This window comes from Aulonocara sp. 'chitande type north' Nkhata Bay, linkage group LG5 (genome assembly GCF_057382095.1).
Source record: "Aulonocara sp. 'chitande type north' Nkhata Bay isolate Kocher_YH1m ecotype deep benthic linkage group LG5, A_spYH_male_GT1.1, whole genome shotgun sequence".
In the NCBI taxonomy this organism is placed as follows: domain Eukaryota; kingdom Metazoa; phylum Chordata; class Actinopteri; order Cichliformes; family Cichlidae; genus Aulonocara; species Aulonocara sp. 'chitande type north' Nkhata Bay.
The window spans coordinates 18,779,966-18,786,993 of NC_141348.1; the positions used below are offsets into that span (position 1 = coordinate 18,779,966).

Below are 7,028 nucleotides of genomic sequence, written 5' to 3' on the forward strand. Positions count from 1 at the left end.
GATAATCTTCTTTTGTGTTGCCAACAAACCTTGAAATCATCAAGTCTTTCTTTGATGATAATTTGGTCAAAGTTAAACTGACAGCAATGAGAACTACAGAGCATTCACTAATCACTTTTCATTAACACTGTTGGCTTTGTTTTAATTAGCTGTTCTGAATGACACCAGTGTTTCTGTCACACTGTGTTCCTGGCTTACACTATCCAACTGTTGTGTTTACCTTATACTGTACATCTGTTTTACATTTAGTTGTTAAGAATATTTTAAATGAGGACTTTTTTTTGCACAGGGTTATGTTATAAGTTTTACATTTATTTATAAAACATATTTAGAGTATGTTAATTTGAATCATTTGCATATGTAAATACAATTTGCATGCATGTATACCTTTAAGAATTGCATGCAACCATGAGAGAAATCTGTGTTATGGCTATAAAAAGAATAAAAGAATATTGAAAAAAATAGTATGAAACTAATTTTTTTTAGAGCTTTTCAAAACTATGAAATGTTAAATCTGTTCCATCAGTGATATAAATGGCAACATTTCAATGATAAAATGAAAATCTTGGCTTGAGGCTGGAACTTGGAGAAAGTATATTGAGTACTCAAATTAAAAGGATTTGTGCTGTAGGGGAGTATAAGTAAATGTGCTCAATAAATCTGTTGAATTCTTTTGATCAAGATCATTCTTGCGTGATGCGTTTCTTTTCTTTCTTCTTTTCGCTGATGGTTCCAGTAGATGAGAAGTAGGTGATCAGTCAAATCATTATGACTCTTCCCCATGGCCCTTGGCTTTCCATTCCCAATTTCATTGCTGAGATATCTGGGTATTTGTTGATAAAGTCTTAGTTTGGATCACAGTCCAGAAGGAGAAGCTGACCAAATGACTGAACGGCAAAAGTCTCTGCAACCAGAACAGTGTGAGATCATAACATCACAAGTATGTGTAAGTCTCTGTGACCGTCTCACAAGGTTCTCATCCTGGTCACATGCTGTCGGTGCCATAGCACGTCTCAAACGTTTCCTACTCAGAGACAAATCAAAGTCACTCAGCACTGTAACTGAAAGACAAAATGCTGAAATGATGATTATCAAAAACTTACAAGGACTAACATTTTCAGATGAGATAAAGAGATTAAGCAAAGGAAAGGCACTACATGAGAGCAACAAAATGTACAACTTGGATCCTTTCTTGGACGAAGACAATGTGCTCAAGGTGGGAGGAAGGCTACAACACTCATTGCTTCCTAACACATTCAAACATCCAACTGTCATTCCAAGAGACCATCATATTACAAAACTCATAATCGCTCACTGTCACGAAAGAATAAATCATCAAGGAAAGAGCTTCACAATGAACGAAATACGGTCCAGCGGTTATTGGATTCCCAAGCTAAGTCAAACAGTATCAGACTACATCCGTCAGTGTGTGACATGTCGGAGACTAAGGAGAGCTGTGGAAGGACAAAAAATGAAAGATCTCCCCACAGAAAGAGTCGAACGCTCTCCGCCTTTCACATACTGTGGTATGGATGTTTTCGGCCCGTTCCTAACCAAACAAGCAAGAAAAGAAAAGAAAAGCCACGCAGGTGGAGTATGGGAACGACAAATTCGGACTGTGAGAAACGTCCTCAACGCCACACTTGCTCTCGCAAAGAGACGACTCACCGATTCATCACTCAGAACCTTTCTCTATGAAGCAGCTGCAATAGTAAACAGCCGCCCGTTGACGACAGACAATCTCAATGATCCAAACAGTTTGAAACCAATAACTCCAAATCATCTCCTAACTATGAAAACCACAACAGCTTTGCCTCCTCCAGGACAGTTTGTTAAAGAGGATCTGTACGCTCGGAAGCAATGGCGTCAGGTACAATACCTAACGGAGCAATTTTGGAGCAGATGGAAGAGAGAATATCTTCACAACATCAGGGTTCGGCAGAGATGGCATGCTGCTAAAAGGAATATGCAAGTAGGTGACATAGTGATGGACAAGGAAGAACTACTGCCACGATCCCAATGGAGACTTGGTAGGGTTGTGGACACCATAACAGACGAAGATGGACTTGTGAGAAAGGTCAAAGTAACCTTTGCAGACAGAAACCTTAGTAAAAGGGGTGAACGTTTGCATAAGATGTCTACAGTGGAACGCCCAGTTCATAAGTTGGTTCTACTGTTAGAAAGTTGTGAAAAGCAAGATGCACTAAGCAGTTAAAATGCAATGAAAATTTGTTGTTGCATATACAAAGGTATTATCATTGTTAAGATACCTGTTTAGAAATTATTTGTGTTTTATTTTGTTTGTAACAGCAAATAATTTGGTGGGAGTGTAACGGCGGATATGTAAAGCTAGCGCATATTCACGCAATATAACATTTGTGCTTTTATTTTGGTAACTTCCTGTGTGACCGAAAGTGAATGGTTTAATGGTAAACAACTTGATGTACAAAAAGACGGAAGAAAACGGAAAACTAATGCTAACGGAGAAAAGGGAGAGAAGAATATGGTTAAATTGTACAAAGACGAATGGTTCTAGCTACAGTCGACAGGGGAACAAGGTTTGTAATGTATATGATTTAATTTGAGCAATCTGAAATGCATAATATGTATTATATAGTTTAATAGAAAACGGTTAGACCAGCGCAATGAGCAGTTAAGATGGTGTTACATGAATAATATGGTAATTGTTTTATTTGTTTGTCTAGCGCTTACGTTGGTTCGTTGTCTGATACACGGCAAGGAATAATAAAGGTCATTCAACAACCATCAGTTCTGGCCTTCTCAGTTCGACTGGATGCTACAACCTGAATATCAAAATTCTTGCAATAAACATTTTTACCTTTGTCCTTTACAAAATCACAACTGTAGACTGAAATCTGCTGACAACATTGATTGACAAACAAAATGAACTGCTTGCTGTTGCAGATCAATTTATAGCAAATTTGACCAGCCTGGTTCAAGACCTTAACAAATTGGTTCTCTGTTGAGTTTGTGACCATTTTAAACTGCATAAAGAATGAAGTCTTTAAAAGGCGGGTGGGTATTTATGCAAATGGATTATAAATTAAGTAAAAAGATAAATGTGATTAATCAACTATGTACAGAAACATATTTCAAAACTAAAATTAAATCTGAATTTAATCTTTCCAGAGGCTGACTCATCAACATAAAACCACAATGAAAACACTTCCTCAAATCAAGAGCAGCTTTTTCCTTAGAAAATACGTCAAGGCAACTCGTCACATTTGAGAAACAACAGATGCCAGGGCACAGAAACTGAGGCACGACTAACCCATCTCACTGTAAGTTAACCTCATGGCGGAAGAATTAGAGCTTTCTGAGTATTCCACCATACATGACCTTGGGGGGAAAAAGGTCAAAACTGGAACAAGCAGCATCAACTCTGCTCAATCAGGTAAGAATATGAGAAAAATGCAAACTAAAAAAGAAACAGTCACGATTTTGAAGTAATCAGAAAGCTGTCTCACTATTGTGAATGTACTATGTACAGGGAGTGCAGAATTATTAGGCAAGTTGTATTTTTGAGGAATAATTTTATTATTGAACAACAACCATGTTCTCAATGAACCCAAAAAACTCATTAATATCAAAGCTGAATGTTTTTGGAAGTAGTTTTTAGTTTGTTTTTAGTTTTAGCTATTTTAGGGGGATATCTGTGTGCAGGTGACTATTACTGTGCATAATTATTAGGAAACTTAACAAAAAACAAATATATACCCATTTCAATTATTTCTTTTCACCAGTAAAACCAATATAACATCTACACATTCACAAATATACATTTCTGACATTCAAAAACAAAACAAAAACAAATCAGCGACCAATATAGCCACCTTTCTTTACAAGGACACTCAAAAGCCTGCCATCCATGGATTCTGTCAGTGTTTTGATCTGTTCACCATCAACATTGCGTGCAGCAGCAACCACAGCCTCCCAGACACTGTTCAGAGAGGTGTACTGTTTTCCCTCCTTGTAAATCTCACATTTGATGATGGACCACAGGTTCTCAATGGGGTTCAGATCAGGTGAACAAGGTGGCCATGTCATTAGTTTTTCTTCTTTTATACCCTTTCTTGCCAGCCACGCTGTGGAGTACTTGGACGCGTGTGATGGAGCATTGTCCTGCATGAAAATCATGTTTTTCTTGAAGGATGCAGACTTCTTCCTGTACCACTGCTTGAAGAAGGTGTCTTCCAGAAACTGGCAGTAGGACTGGGAGTTGAGCTTGACTCCATCCTCAACCCGAAAAGGCCCCTAATAATTATGCACACCTGATATAGGGTGTTGATGTCATTAGACCACACCCCTTCTCATTACAGAGATGCACATCACCTAATATGCTTAATTGGTAGTAGGCTTTCGGGCCTATACAGCTTGGAGTAAGACAACATGCATGAAGAGGATGATGTGGACAAAATACTCATTTGCCTAATAATTCTGCACTCCCTGTATTTATCTGTATGTTTACAGAAAGAAGACTCCTGAGGATGGGGATTGTAACTTTAGGAGTATTATGTATCTTACAAGCCATCCTCAATATCTCCCTGCACCTTGCTGGTAAGTTGTGAACACAAATATATATTTATAATGGAAAATAAATGTATCATAAGTACTGTAACATGTTTTCTGATGGAAAGTTAAAAACAAATATGACCCCAAAATTATGTTTATTTCCAGTTTATTCAAAAGAGGATATCAATCAGTTTCCTTGCAACACCTCTGTGATAGAAGACATGTGCCAGACCGAGCAATTTCAGTCGAATTCAACCCACTTATGTTCCTGCTGCAACAACCTGCTGCAAAGCCTACTGAGAGAAAGAGACCTCTTGCAAGACAAAATCAGTCAGTTTAGCAGAGGTTTTGAAGATATGGAGATCTCTGGATCTGGTTCCTTTTTCTAAGAGGAAAATACATAAAAATTCTGCTAATTTTGACATGTTACCTGATATGATAAAACGTATTGAATGACTGTGTATGTGAAAGATGACACTTTTAGTGACAACAGGTGCTATCTATCTATCTATATACAAATACATATGCTTTATATACATACAAGAAATATATCTATTTATTTATACTATGTATTAAAAGGAATTCATAAAAAGTCGTACAAAATTTGTTTTTGTTTCATTTATGAGAAATATTGGGCCATGTCTTTACCACAACCCGAAGAGACAGAAAAAAAAGCTAGCTAAGATATTTTCTGGTGTTTTCGGTTGACTCACATCCTCTTATTTCAGTGGCTTTAATCCAACATGTTGTATGCGTAGGTTTTAGAAATGTTCTACTGTCAATGGTACAATGTATATTTATGGGCTTCCTATATTTCCTTTCATTGCATGTGAGAGTCTAATCCATAATAGTTTCTAAGTTTCTATAAGCCATGCTCTTCCTGCTAGCTCCTGCATAAACAATTGAAAGAGAATTTGTTACTGTGCTTTAATTGCTTAATTTGAATTATAAAATGAGGGTTTGTGCTTCTGTTCATATATTAAAGGCAACCTGAACACTTGGGAAATAGCATGAGTGGAGTGGAGAGAAACTTTAATTTTAAAAAAGCACGTCCTTTGTTGTTGTCCAAGCCAAATACATGCATATAAATGAGGAGGGAAATAAAAATCATGACTTTTTAAATTATTATTTTTTTATTTTTAGGTAAACTGGCCACTCTGTAGACAATAGTCGGAATAAGAATGAGAATACTTTCTTTTATGATGCAATTTTAAACCCAATTTGCAAAAATATATAACTAAACAAATTACATTTACAGTTTCTCAATTTAAACATCTGAATATATTTTACTGTTTTATTGTGAATAACATATGAGGTTATGCAAACATTCTGTTTTTGTTTACATTTTACTGAGCTTTTCAAATTCGGGTTGGCAAGCCTCTTTCGTCAACAAACTTTCTCGAGATCATCAAGTCTTTCTTTGATGATAACTTTGTCAAAGTTAAACTGACAGGAATGAGAGCTGCCGAGCATTCACCAATCATTTCTCATTAACACTGCTGGCTTTGTTTTAATTAGCTGTTCTGAATGACACCAGTCTTCCTGTGACGCTGTATTCCAGGCTTACATTATCCTCCCTTCCAGCTGCTACTTGTCAGTCATCCCAAAGTTGTCTCTTGTCTCTGTCTCAAAATAGAACCACATGTATAAAGCGTTGCATGTGGTAGCAAGCAACACATGTTTTATTTTCTTTTTTTCCCAGCATTTTTTTTCACCTTTGAATGCACTTCATTGACAACAAACACTGAAAATTATTACTTAAGGAAGCAATACTTTGTCCCTGTGTTATTTAAATGATGACAGTTCAGTTATATTTAAATTTCAGGGTAACAAACATAAAATTAGCTGGGAATCGCAAAATGTTGTTTCCAACTTAAATCGATATCTAAAAGTGAATGTGAGAATACCTAAAAGACTTTTTAAATGTAGCTCATCAATTAAAAAAAACAAACAAGTAACTTCATGTGGGAATTGCAAAATATTAATTACCAGTTAGTTCATGTTGTATAGGCCCCATTTTCTGTGTGCCTGAAATTAAAATGATTTATTCATTTTAAGAGTTCCTTTTGTGCTTGAATGGTTTCTGTCAGCTTCTTAGATTTGAAGTGTGGGCAAAATGAGACACTGTGTGGTGTGAGGTTTGATAGCTGTACCACCTGCTCACACAGCAGTTGTTTTTGGTCCAGTAAACACCTGACTCACCTTCACTTATGTGACTGCAAGAAAAATATTTCCTAAAGTATTTAACATGCAGCTATATAGCATTACTGTTAGATATATCGATTTAATATTGGAAATTTGGGTATAAACATCATTTTGAAGAAGTTAAGTGATTTTTTTTTCCATTGCGTCTTTTTCTTTTTCTTTTTAAATTACTAACCAATAATTTATGTTTTTATCTTAATTTCCATCTCATTATCTCATCTAATTGATATTCATCTTATTATTAATTATTAATTTTCATCTTAATGTGAATTGAATTTCCATATTATGTT

General features: G+C 35.9%; 1 long non-coding RNA gene across 2 annotated transcripts; it reads left to right on the plus strand.

The window, feature by feature from the left end:
- Positions 1 to 2,445: 2,445 nt before the first annotated feature.
- On the plus strand, positions 2,446 to 6,147 carry LOC147330220 (uncharacterized). Of its 2 annotated transcripts, XR_015129238.1 has the most exons (5): positions 2,447 to 2,558; positions 2,706 to 3,036; positions 3,151 to 3,415; positions 4,492 to 4,578; positions 4,699 to 6,147. It is a non-coding gene; the product is annotated as an uncharacterized LOC147330220 (long non-coding RNA). The 2 variants fall into 2 exon arrangements; XR_015129237.1 differs by lacking the exon at positions 2,706 to 3,036 and having other exon boundaries at positions 2,446 to 2,558; positions 4,699 to 6,143.
- The last annotated feature ends 881 nt before the right edge of the window (positions 6,148 to 7,028 follow it).